The following is a 12,584-nucleotide window of genomic DNA, read 5'->3' on the forward strand; positions in this document are numbered from 1 at the left end:
GGGTTGCTTCTGGTTCGTTTGGCTCCGTTCCGTTCGCCGTCTCCGTTTGGGCGTACCATGAAATCTCTAGGCAAGTAGCTAACGGTTGTCTGACGCGTCACTACTTAGTGTTCATGGGAAATGTAGGATTAGTACAACAAGCAGTGTTGCCATGTTTCCAAGTCGAAGACACACAAAACTTCCCAAATTTCTTGGCGGAAAACAGAACCAATCTGGACACCCCGACTTGTCGGATAATTTCTGCAGCTGGCCGATTCAAACAGACGCTTCGCTTCATTCATCGCCGGCCAAATTGGCTCATAACTTCCAAATGTTACCTGCCAAAGTTAATGTTTACTCGCATTTGGATGGTTGGCGTGTGTCAATTTAAAGCCCTGCTTATACCTATACTAATACCTACTACTACTATAGTATAAACTATACTTACACCTATACTAAACTTATACTTGTGTTGCAAGGTGAGGTTCGTTGTAGCTCAGAGGAACCATGAAACAGATATAACATCGCACTGGCAGGAAGGTTTGCTGGGAAAACTGGTAGACTTTTATTTTTCAATTTAACCGAGAAAAACACGGAGGGAACTCCTCTTTACTCTGCTCAGACATATAGGATTAGAACCCGCCTCTCCAGTTCAAACTGGCCAATCAGGTCATTACTCAGGTCAGTAATCAGGTGTGGTACATCATCCAGAAAATTAACATTCATCCATACAAAATCCATCCTTCGTCTTTGTTGTAGGAACTTTGAATAAATTAAATAAAGAAAACCTAGTAAATGTCTACCTTTATTAACAAAATGATTAGTGAGGGACTGGGTACTTATTCACAACTTGATAATATTTGATGTGTGCATGTAGACTTTCATGTCATGTGTTGTCTATGTAGTTTTTGATGTAAGGGTAGGATCAGACTTCCCTTTACTGTTACCGGGTAGAAGTCAGGGCAAGCTTTAAAAGGCTGACAGTGTCCATCAAGTGCTGCTGCTGTCAGTACCACATGCTGCCTGTGCAGGGGCGGGTCTAGAGGTACGGGGCACCTGCCCCCCCTAAAATATGATTTCCCCCCCCAATCCATTGGGCTAGAGTGCTGTCAAACTGACAAATTTGATTTCCTTTGGATCAGAGTAGTGCCACTTTGCTGCCTGTTCTGCCAATCGCTGCCTTTCCATTTTGTAAATGGATCACACATTGTATGGCAACTGTTAGCCCTGCTATGCTCTGCTGTGCCCTGCTATGCCAGGAACTACTACAACTATTATTTCTAGTCATAGTTCCATTATCTTTATTGTGACTATAACTGCCACTGTTCATCACACCCCCAACCGGCACCGTCAGACACCGCCTACCAAGAGTCTGGGTCTGTCCGAGGTTTCTTCCTGAGAGGGAGTTTTTCCTAACCACTGTCACGCTAAATGCTTGCTCTTGGGGGAATTACTGGAATTGTTGGTTCTCTGAAAAATTATAGTGTGGTCTAGACCTACTCTATCTGTAAAGTGTCCTGAGATAACTCTTGTATACTATAAATACAATACATTTTGTTGAAATCTTGAGGCCAGTTGAGAAGTTATTGAACTCACTGTAGAGCACTTGTTGCTGTAAGAAATAAATTGTGTATTGCACTTTATTTCTGTTCTGTGTACAGCAAGGTTTTCTTTGTTGAAGTTTGAGGCAAGTTTATTGTTAAATGTATTGCACTTTATTTTTATTCGGTTCTGTGACAAAAAAAATCTTCCCAGCCTTTTGTCACATGACCAATGAATGTTTCCATGATGACTTTCCAAACGTTTGAATTAAGAGCATATAGAAAATGTGTTTGTTTGAACATTTGTTGAAAATAAAAACAAATGAAATTAATAATTAACGTGATGTGTTTTATTTAGCAAAATGACATTGTGTTGTTCTATCCTATCCAATATTTGCTATATTTCTAAGCAGATTTTCTATGCTGTATTCTGATAAAATCCCCTACCCCCTCCCGACTATTTTATGATTATTGCTCCCCCCCTGTGCACCCCCACTTAAAAAATCCTGGAATCCCCCTCCCCGTGCCCATGTCATTCATCTATGTGGTTATTGATGGTGAAGTAGACACAGACTCAGCCTCCTGCTTTGAATATCCAGACAACTGTTACCTTAACACACAATGCTCCCAAAACCACAATGGGCAGGATATTTAATGCTAATGTGAGCTGATGCATAAATTGTACAGTATGTGTTTTCATTATTAGATAGGCTTTCATCAGTTCTCTCATTTCTCTCAAGTGGAGTGTTTTGCAAAAAAATATTTTATTTTATGGTAAATAGGACAAGAAGCCACTGTGTGAATATTAGAAATGTGTTGTCTCCCCCTAGTGGCACAAAACATAAAGGACAGCACTAACACAAACATACAGTGTAACACACGTGTACACACACACACACACACACACACACACACACACACACACACACACACACACACACACACACACACACACACACACACACAGTATGAGAAGCCACCTAGGCCAGAACTGAATACTTCATTTGCACATACAAGTATACTGGTACAAAGCACTTGCACATACATGCATACTTCACTTGTGCTTACATATGTACTTCACCTGCACATACATATATACTGGTACTAAACATTTGCACATACATATTGTATATACTAGTACTAAACACTTGCACATGCATGCATACTTTACTTCTGCATACATATATACTACACCTGCACACACATATATATATATACTTCACTTGCACATACATACTGTATATACTTCACTTGCACATGCACATATATACTTTACTTTCACATACATATATACTACACCTGCACATACATTTATACTTCACTTGCGCATACATATATACTACACCTGCACATACATTTATACTTCACTTGCGCATACATATATTTAACCTGTCTAAATAAAGGTTACATACTGTATATACTTCAATTGCACATGCATGCATACTTTATGTGAGAGCCATTTGGGTTTATGTTTATTATTTGTTGCCGTTTAACCTCCCGCCACTAGGAGTAGCCAGGGCGCTTTCCATTTGGCTGGGACAGAGGTGATTTAATCAATGTCCAATTGGGCACAGGTGGTGGCAGGAGCAGGGAGCAAACATGGTACGAGAAGGAAAGTGGAATTAATGTGTTTGTGTCTTGATGTTTACACATATAAATGGACTCTATGTATGGGAACTGCCTAAGTGTAAAATAAATGCTTACTGCCGATGTTTGACATTGGATCACATAGTGCACGCGTCTTAAATAGTTCAATTAAACCAGCAATCGTAGTGGACGTTTTTTGAGTGGCAATGGGTCCCTACACTTTAGTTAGGCATACATATATACTTCGCTAGTATAGTATTGTATACATATAAGTATATGTATGTGCAAGAGAAGTATTCAATTTTGGCCTAGGCAGCTTCTAACATACACACACGCACACACACACACACACACCCACACCCACACACACACACACAGGCTGTTTCTTCCTTTTTCTGCTAAGTTATTTCTTCTCTTGAGACACACATAGCCTGCTCTTAAAACCATTGAGAGAACAGTTTGCATTTCAAAGACAGCCTATCAGCTCAGAGGCCTGCTGCCTGTGACAGTAATACGAAGTTTTGCTGATAGCAGACTCCCTCTTCAGACATGACCCAATACTCCAAAAACATCTGTCATCTGCTCCAACTTTTAGAGGCTTACCAGATGTGACGGTTTGGATCCACTCAAATCAATCAAGTTTTTGCTAACTTGTTTCAATCCGAAATGTCAGAAATACCAATGTCAACAAGCATGTGCGTGTGACACGGACTAACACCATACAAAACACAACATTTGCATGATATAAATATAGACGCAAAACAAATGCTCTTCTTAGGGTTGGACAGAAAAAGGGGGTGTTATTGCAACAGGAAAAGACACTGTGTTATGGAAATAATCAACAGCGCATGGACAAAAAAACAGAACATTGAAAAGAGGAACATTAACTCTTGCATTCAATGCATTCAGACTTATTTGACCCTCTATTAGGTACTTTTCCTGGAACATAAAGACGTTTCCTCCACTGGCATGAACTGATAAAAGAGGAGCAGGAAGCAATGGGAGCCTGCCTGGACGTAATACTTCCTTGTAGGGCTGAGAAGTCTAACCAAGTCATTTGCATGTCCCTCTTTTGCTCTGGCATGTTTACCGAGCGGGACAGGAGCTGAATGAGAACTCAGCTCACTCTGCTGCATCTTTACCCAGGCTCCTCGCTGCTGCCATCCACTCAGCTGCTGCTGCTGCTAACGCCAATGTAAGAACCAGGAATTATCTGAGTCCGTGCGATTACACAGGTCAGTGTTGTTTGCATGGGTGTGTGTGCTTCTGGTGTTTATTTATTTTATTTTTTTTACAGTGCATCTGTTTAGAGCTGGGTGATATGGAGAATATCAAATATCACGAAATATTTTGACGTTGGTTAGCAGTAGACCGGTGATGGCTGCAATACAGAAACCGAGACCTTCTGACACATTTTTTGGAATGTCAGTCTACCAATAGTCATGAAGTAGTTGGTGCGTTCTTAGAAGTTGTTATCATGCAACAAAAATAACGCTGCCATTGGTTTTGTTTGCAATTGCCTTCCATGTATTTTCATTGTCTACAATATTTAAAGATCCCTATTCGGAAATCCAAGGTGTGAATGACTACGTTTACAAGCTGTCAATTTTCGGGTTATGGTCGGGTTAAGGTCACTATTCGGGTTTCTGAAACATTCGGAATAACCCGTTTACATGCGAGAGCAGAGAGAGTTACTCCTGTATACATGGCATTTGTAATCAAATGGCAATATCCGATAATAGCGGCGCTACGGTTAGCGTCTGGGCGTAACCCTACGGACAACCTTAAGACGCGATAACTTTTCGGTCACCTTCTTATAAATCTCACTATCTCGGTACTTTCTGCCGTCAACAAAAGACATTATATTCATGGTTTTCACCACACTAATAAAGAAATTGGTTTCCTCCTCGCTCCAAAAGTGTGGTGCTGTGCTGCGTCTCGCCATGTTTACCTCTACTTCTTGTTTACTTCCGGTATACTGCGCGCAGGTTTTCTGCATTGACATATATATATAACTATATTATTATAGTATATAATTATTATTATAACTATGTTTTCTGGCGCATACAAGAAGTTCCTCTACTCAAAAGACCAAGATTCCTTGCGAATAGAACATGCGCAGAACACAAATCAATGTTCCTTTTGATGGAGATATGCCGATACGCGTTTACATGACCAAAATTTCGGGTTAGAAAAGGGGTAACCCAGGTAGCATATTCGGGTTTTTAAAAACCGGAATATGAGCATATTCGGGTTTTTGCCGGTGTTTACATGGCCGTGCGCGACCGGGTTATTGCTAATATTCCGGTTTTGAACGGGTTATTGGCTGCATGTAAACGTAGTCATTGTTGCCTTGGCGCTTTTTAATGACATAAATTACATAATGTACAATGTCAAATGTGTGAGTCGTAATACAGAGCTGGGTGATTAAGGTAAAATATCACTTCACTATACTATTGGGGCTTTCACAAAATATTAAAACAATGAGAGTTTTGATAAATAATCACCAGTGATGTGGGTACATTGACTTTTTTACAGTGCATCTGTTTAGAGCTGGGTGATATGGAGAATATCAAATATCACGAAATATTTTGACGTTGGTTAGCAGTAGATGGCTGCAATACAGAAACCGAGACCTTCTGACACATTTTTTGATAAATAATCACCAGTGATGTGGGTACAGTGACTTAGTGGGTAAAGGCAAATAATTAAACAGCTAGAAGAGTCTAAGTTCAGAAAATGACATCACTTTACTCACTTGTGTTAAGATGTTACGATATCCAAAATGTAAGACCATATATAGCCTCATATATATTATATATGTTGATACATGTATATTATATGTTGATACATGTATATTATATGTTGATACATGTATATTATATGTTGATATATATATATATATTTATAGCCCAGCCCTAAGTCTGTTGCTTGTCATTTAATGAGTTGGTGATCCCCTCTGTGACAAGGTTGTAAGAGTTTAGAATTTTCAATGAGTTTTAATTTACGTTTTTCAGAAAGGTTGAGTTTTTTTTTATATATTTAGTTTTAGTTTTACAGTCTTTATAGTTGGGGTTAAGGTTTTAGTTAGTGTCAGTGTTTTCTGTTAGGGCCAGGTCTAATGTCTCAGAAGTAGCATATGTAGCTACATATGCATACAGAATACATGCTTTGAGAAGTGTATAGGAATGGCCATTTTTTTTTACCTGGCAATATAGTTTCAGTTTACTTTTTCTTGAAGGTTTTAGTTTTCATAAATTATCATTTAGAATATTATTTAGTTTACCAAAAAAATTGTTTCACTGCTTGTTAGGGCTGGGTATCTTTCAAAAAACTTTGGCACAGGTAACGATAACAAAATCCGTGACTTTATTACCGGTTCCTTAACAATACTTTTTTCGATACTAATTTTATAAACCAAAAAGAAATAATGGCACAAATATTTCTATGTATTTTTCAGCTCCGACTACGTGAGCCGTCTCTGTGTAACACAGAGTTTTTCCTGCCAGTCTCTACGACGTGTAACGTTAGACAGCCAATCACAGACACTATTAGGTCTTGGAAGAAGCATGCTGCGTGCTGATTAGCTTTCTGATGCTGATGAGATTCAATCTTTAGGTATTGAAATTGGGTATTAAATGACGAGGCATTTTCCGATACTCAATACTTTAGAGGCAATTCGGTCAGTGCCTAAAAAGTATTGGATTGGGTACCCAGCCCTACTGCTTATTTTTAGTTTTCATTGGCGTTTACCATAATAACCCACTGGTTACCCCTCCAGTTTCATGCCATGGCATCTAAAGGAGCTCTGGCCAAGAGGAGCAATCTAGTGGCATCCAAGGTCCACTGGAGCCCCATGGACCTACCTGAGTTCATCACAGCTCAGGACCAGGATGCTCACGGTATGGATCTTACCAAAATGTACTTTGTCAGCAAGTGGTGTGTAACAGGGAGGGGGACATTATATACAACATAGAAAGTCTGCTTATAAATATAGAAAATATTGGACAGGATAGAACAACATAATGTAATTATGTTAATACAACTTCACATTCATTATTTATTTCCCTTGTTTTCATTTTAAACAAATTGTATATCAGAATATACAATACACATTTTCTATAGGCTCAGTCTGCCACTTTGAAAAAAAAATTACAGTGCTGTTTCCATGATACCAGAATTTTGGATAGTTGTCATGGAAACATGAATTGGTCATGTGAAAAGGGCTGGAAAGATTGGCAGAACAGGCCGCCAGATTGACAGGGGGGGGGGGCCTTCTAGCCCCACCCCTGATATTAAAAGTGAATTGCAATCATTTTCAACAGTGCAATTTTGTGTTTTTAAATTTTCCATGCATGACATTTGACCCACAGGACTGTAAAACTTGCTTGAGTCAACATCAGTGAACATCAGGTCTGCTATTATTGTTGCACAGTGATGCAGTTTTGACTACACACATATGCAATGTGGATAAAACTGTGGTGGATTACCGCAGCGATGGAAGAAGTATTCAGATCCTTTACTTAAGTAAAAGTACTAATACCACACTGTAAAAATACTCTGTTGCAAAGAAAAGTCCTGCATTGAAAATGCTACTTAAGTAAAAGTCTGTAAGTATCATCAGGGAAATGTAGTTAAAGTATTAAAAGTAAAGAACTCTCCTCCCATTGTAGAAAGAGTAAAGGATCCAACCAGTTGTGGGTTTAATGGTCTCATCATCTCAGCTGGACTTGTAGACCGTTATATTGTTGGCTAGTTTACTTTAGAATCAAACATCAGATTTTATAAACTACATGTGTTTTGTGTGCAGGAATCTGAATGTGTAAAGTAACTAGTAACTAAAGCTGTAACAGACAAATGTAGTGGAGTAACTAAAGTAACTAGTAACTAAAGCTGTAACAGAAAAAGTTCAATATTTCTCTCTGAAATGTAGCGGAGTAGAAATAGATAGTGGCATGAAAAGAAAAGACTCAAGTAAAGTACAAATACCTCAATATTTGTACTTAAGTACAGTACTGGAGTAAATGTACACCACTGGATTACCAAACTAAGTAAAGTAATGAAACAAATGCCTGAGTAAATAAGAAGGTTTTGAGTTTGCTTTTGAATGTGGACACAGTTGTGACGGGCCACTCTGTCACTCTGTGTGTTTGCTGTCAGCAGTTACTAGTCATCAGCCTTGTTATAACCTGTTGCATCATGTCAACCACAGGAAACTCGAGCCAGGACAGTGTCAGGAAATGGCTCACCACCACTGTGACTGAGTGAGTATCACAATGGGAATATAGGCTGCTGTGTCAAGGTTAGCAATCTGATTTCATTTGTTGAGATGACCAAATGTGACTTGACTGTGAATCTACACACCTTTCAATTCTTTTATGATTGGCGATAAAGTCGTATCTTTTGGCGTACAGACTTCATTACCCAGATAATATTTAACATCCTTTATTATTTCCCACAATGGGGATATTCACACAGTTGCAGCAGCAAGCGATAGGGGGGAAAGTACAAGAAAAATAAGTAAAGAGAAGAAATAGTAAAATGTATTTACAATGTACAATGTATCCTGCACTTATCTGGCTGGTGTATGATGCTTCACAGAAAGTGTCACCTTCTTTGTGTTGTGTTCAAGTATTGAAACTTAAAAAATATGTATTCCTCTGATTTAATAATTTATAAATGAAAGGGACAGATGGCTTGTATTGAAAGATTTTTACTTGGCCTCAAGGCGGCCCGTTGTTATTAGTATTATTATTGTTAACAATTACCCATAGTCATAAATGTCCATACATAAATATAAATGTAGTATTAGAAAAACTCTCCTAACTCATATGAATCAGATATAGATTTGTTTTCTCCAGAATCAACAGAAATGCATGTGATTGTAGTCTGTAGCTGCTAGAAGATAACATGCAGCGACGACTTTGGTGCATCCACCAAAATGAAAATATAAGCAAGCATTTAGGTTCAGGCCACAACTAATGCACTGACTCCATGTTACTGTAACATTACACTTACACTGAACAAGATAGGAGTGACAGAATCCCTTGAAATAAGCTTTTTCTGATTTTACGAATAGAAGAAACATGATTTGAGTAACCTAACTTATTCTGAAAAAAAAGAAATATGACAGCTAAAATGCATATTGACTGTGCCATAAGCATAAACGACAACGCAGAAAAAACACAGTTTGTTCGTTAAAGGATCAATACCCAGTTTTGCCTTAAAAAAAAACAATTTATAAAGTGACTAACTCAATTCATGGTATCAAGCACTGTAATCAAAAATAAAGAAAAAATGACTAGATGTGGCACTTATTACTGGAATTGTGTCAGTTAGTTAAATTTTGACTTAAATAGATGAATGTTTAAATGGATTGGCATTTGGCATCGGTTGTACTGTGTCTTCCTATGATAGTCCTTACAATAAATATATATCTTCTGCTTTAATGTTTCTGTTATGTGATGCATTTGAAAGACACTGTATAAATATTTGGGTGGTACACTCCAGACACCATACTACAGTATGTGTTTATATTGCCCACATCACGTGTGTGTGTGTGTGCACACTTTCTCGTACTTTGTCCCTCCTTCTAATAAAATGTGACCTGTGTTTGCAGGGAAGATGCAAAGCATGAGCCACTGCGGGAAGCTGCAGGTATGACCAATGGAAATGCCCGTCTCTCTCTGATTTAACTGTGGAGAGGTGTCTGTCGCCTCTACTCTGTGTCAACTTCACATTGTATTCTTGCTTGTGTGATTCGGTGGTACACGATGGTGAGTACAGCGTTTGGTTTGCTTCGAGCACTTCTGTAGCGTGGTAAAACCGTAATGAGTAGGATAGTTCTGGTTAAGTAACGGGCTGCGAGTGGATAGGTAATGTCAAGCCTGCGTGTATTATGTCACAGAAGTCATTAGTGAGAGAAGATGTAGACATACAGTAGCTGAAATGCAATATGTAAACATGTGCCGCTGTGCAGTGTAATACACCGACAGCCATTGTTAATGTGTTCCTGCTGCTTTAGTGTAGGGAATTCATTGTTTTGTGTGTTTTTTAAACTATCCAGTAAACTTTTTTAAAGACTTTCTTTAGGCATATTGTGCTTTATTTATTTAGTAATTTATACTGTAGTGACAGAGAGGAAGGGGTGGAGAGAGAGGAAGATATGCAGCAAAGGGCCAGGGGCCGGACTCTAACTCTACCAGGGAGCCCCTCAAATCCACTCTAAACTCTACATTTTTTTTGCCACTTCAATCTATCAGTTGCTAGAGTAATTAATGGTTGAGGAGTGTTTGACACTTTCATATTTCTTTTCCATAATGCTGAATATAACTTGTTATTTCTGAATTCTAAATTAATGACATTGGGTGTTAAAATGTGTTAAAATCACTGGCCAGATGAATTCACACGTTGCTTAGCAATGTGTATTATCTAACCTACACATCCCCCCTGCCCTGAGGCCATTCCATTCAAACAGCATGCAAATGGTGGTTGAGAAAACCATGGGAACGGCAGATTGCTCCTCATGCCTCTGCCCGCTCCTCTCACCTTCCAGTAAAGCAGCCCTGTTTGGCACCCAGCCTAAGACCTTACCTTGGTCCACTGTGCTGGGTTTATTTAAGGGTCTATAGAAAGTAACCCAGACCACTGTTGATGGCCGGGTAGTACAGAATGACAAACACTTGTGCTGTAATGCCCGAATAGAGATTTAAAAGCAACTCGGTCTAACAAGGTTTTAAAGGTTTGACTACAGAAAGACTTTAGCAGGGAGCATGGGTGGCAGGCCATTCTGCTCCTCAACAATCAATCAATCTAGAACAGCCCTTCAGCACATGTGGTAGGCTCTGAATCAAATGTTTCAAATTGATGTGATTTCCCTCCAAATGTTGTTAAGCCGGATTTATGCTTTTCGGCATAAAGTGGCCTGAAGTTTATACTTGTGAGTTGGGGTGTGCGTCGATCTCTTTAAGAGAATGGCAGGACTGGCATGTGTGTGTGTGTGTGTGTGTGTGTGTGTGTGTGTGTGTGTGTGTGTGTGTGTGCGCGGTAGAGCGAGGGAGAGAATGACGATGATTAGCTTCAGAGTGAGTAGTGACTCTAGAGTCATAGTGGGAGTAACAAAGTGTCTCCCCTGTTCTTTCTGACCACAGTGGGAAATCTGGAGCAGGATAAGTTAACCCTCTCCTTGATATCATGTTGTTTATGGAGAAGGAGAACCAGGAAATGAGTCGGGGAGGGGGGGGATGCAACGCCGGCAAGCCACAGTTGAGCGACGTGCGTCGCGGCGACGTGTAGTTAAATTTTTTGAGAGGTGCACGTCTACGTACGTAGCCACGGCGTCAATTTAACACAGAAGCATGAATCAGCCTTTAACCTGTGCCTGAATTCTTTAATAAGATAGATAGATTGAGTGCAATTACTGACTCAATCTCCCAGTGACCAATTGAATAAATGACGTGGGAATTCCCCTAAACAGTTAAAGGGAGGACACAAGATTCTAGCAGTGCTGTGAGGCTGTACTTGGGCACAGTGGTGCTTTGAGCTTAATGCTAAACACGTTGTTCAGCTGAGGATTCGCGGGTAATTAGTCATGAGCCAAAATAAAATTTGGACAAGATGATGCCAGATGAATATGGAAAGTTAAGGGATCACCAAAGTGAAATAGTGTACTTCTAAACATAAAGTGTTATATGACCTTTATGTTCGTTGTTATCCTTGCAGGATCTTTTATGTGGGGTGGCACTGTGGGGACCAATAATTACTAAGTGTGGGGGCAATATATGTTTTCTATACGCTCAGTCTGCCACTTTCCAGTACAGGTTCCATGGTATCAGAATTGTGGATGGTCATCATGGAAACATGAATTGGTCATGTGACAAGGGCTGGGAAGACAGGCAGCGAAGTGACAGTACTCTGATCCAATAGAAATCACAATTGTCAGATTGACAGCATTTTAGCCCAATGGATTGGGGGGGGGGAGAGATACATTACGAATATTAGCCCATGCTGCTAAACAAGACAACAAGCATTCTGTTGCTGTCGGTAACAGTATTTTTCTGGCTCTCATGTTGCTCTGTCCTTTGTCCCGTGCAGAGCCTCTGAGGAGGAACGCCAGCGTTGACGATGACCTGGCCTTGGGTGTTGAAGGTAAACAGCCTCCTATTCTGGACTTGTAAGGTGCCATCCTCAGCAGGCACACCCTGGAAAACTGACTCTGCAGTTTAGGAACGCAAGCCAAAGATGTATCTATCAGTATGTAGCTTCCAACGCCAGCAGAGAGAGCTTCCAGAATCTCTTGTGTATTTAAACTGAGGAGGGTGCAGAGTGGGGTGGGGAAGTTCAAGTGCCCAGACCTCTGAATGTATTGGGTCTTCCAACACGATCTAGGATCAGAGCTGTAGGGGTGCCTGCAACTCTTTTAACTTAATCTTTTTTTTTTTTCTATTGTGCTGACTGTGCATTTTAAAATAATTTTGG

Source organism: Perca fluviatilis, chromosome 22, assembly GCF_010015445.1.
Source record: "Perca fluviatilis chromosome 22, GENO_Pfluv_1.0, whole genome shotgun sequence".
In the NCBI taxonomy this organism is placed as follows: Eukaryota; Metazoa; Chordata; class Actinopteri; order Perciformes; family Percidae; genus Perca; species Perca fluviatilis.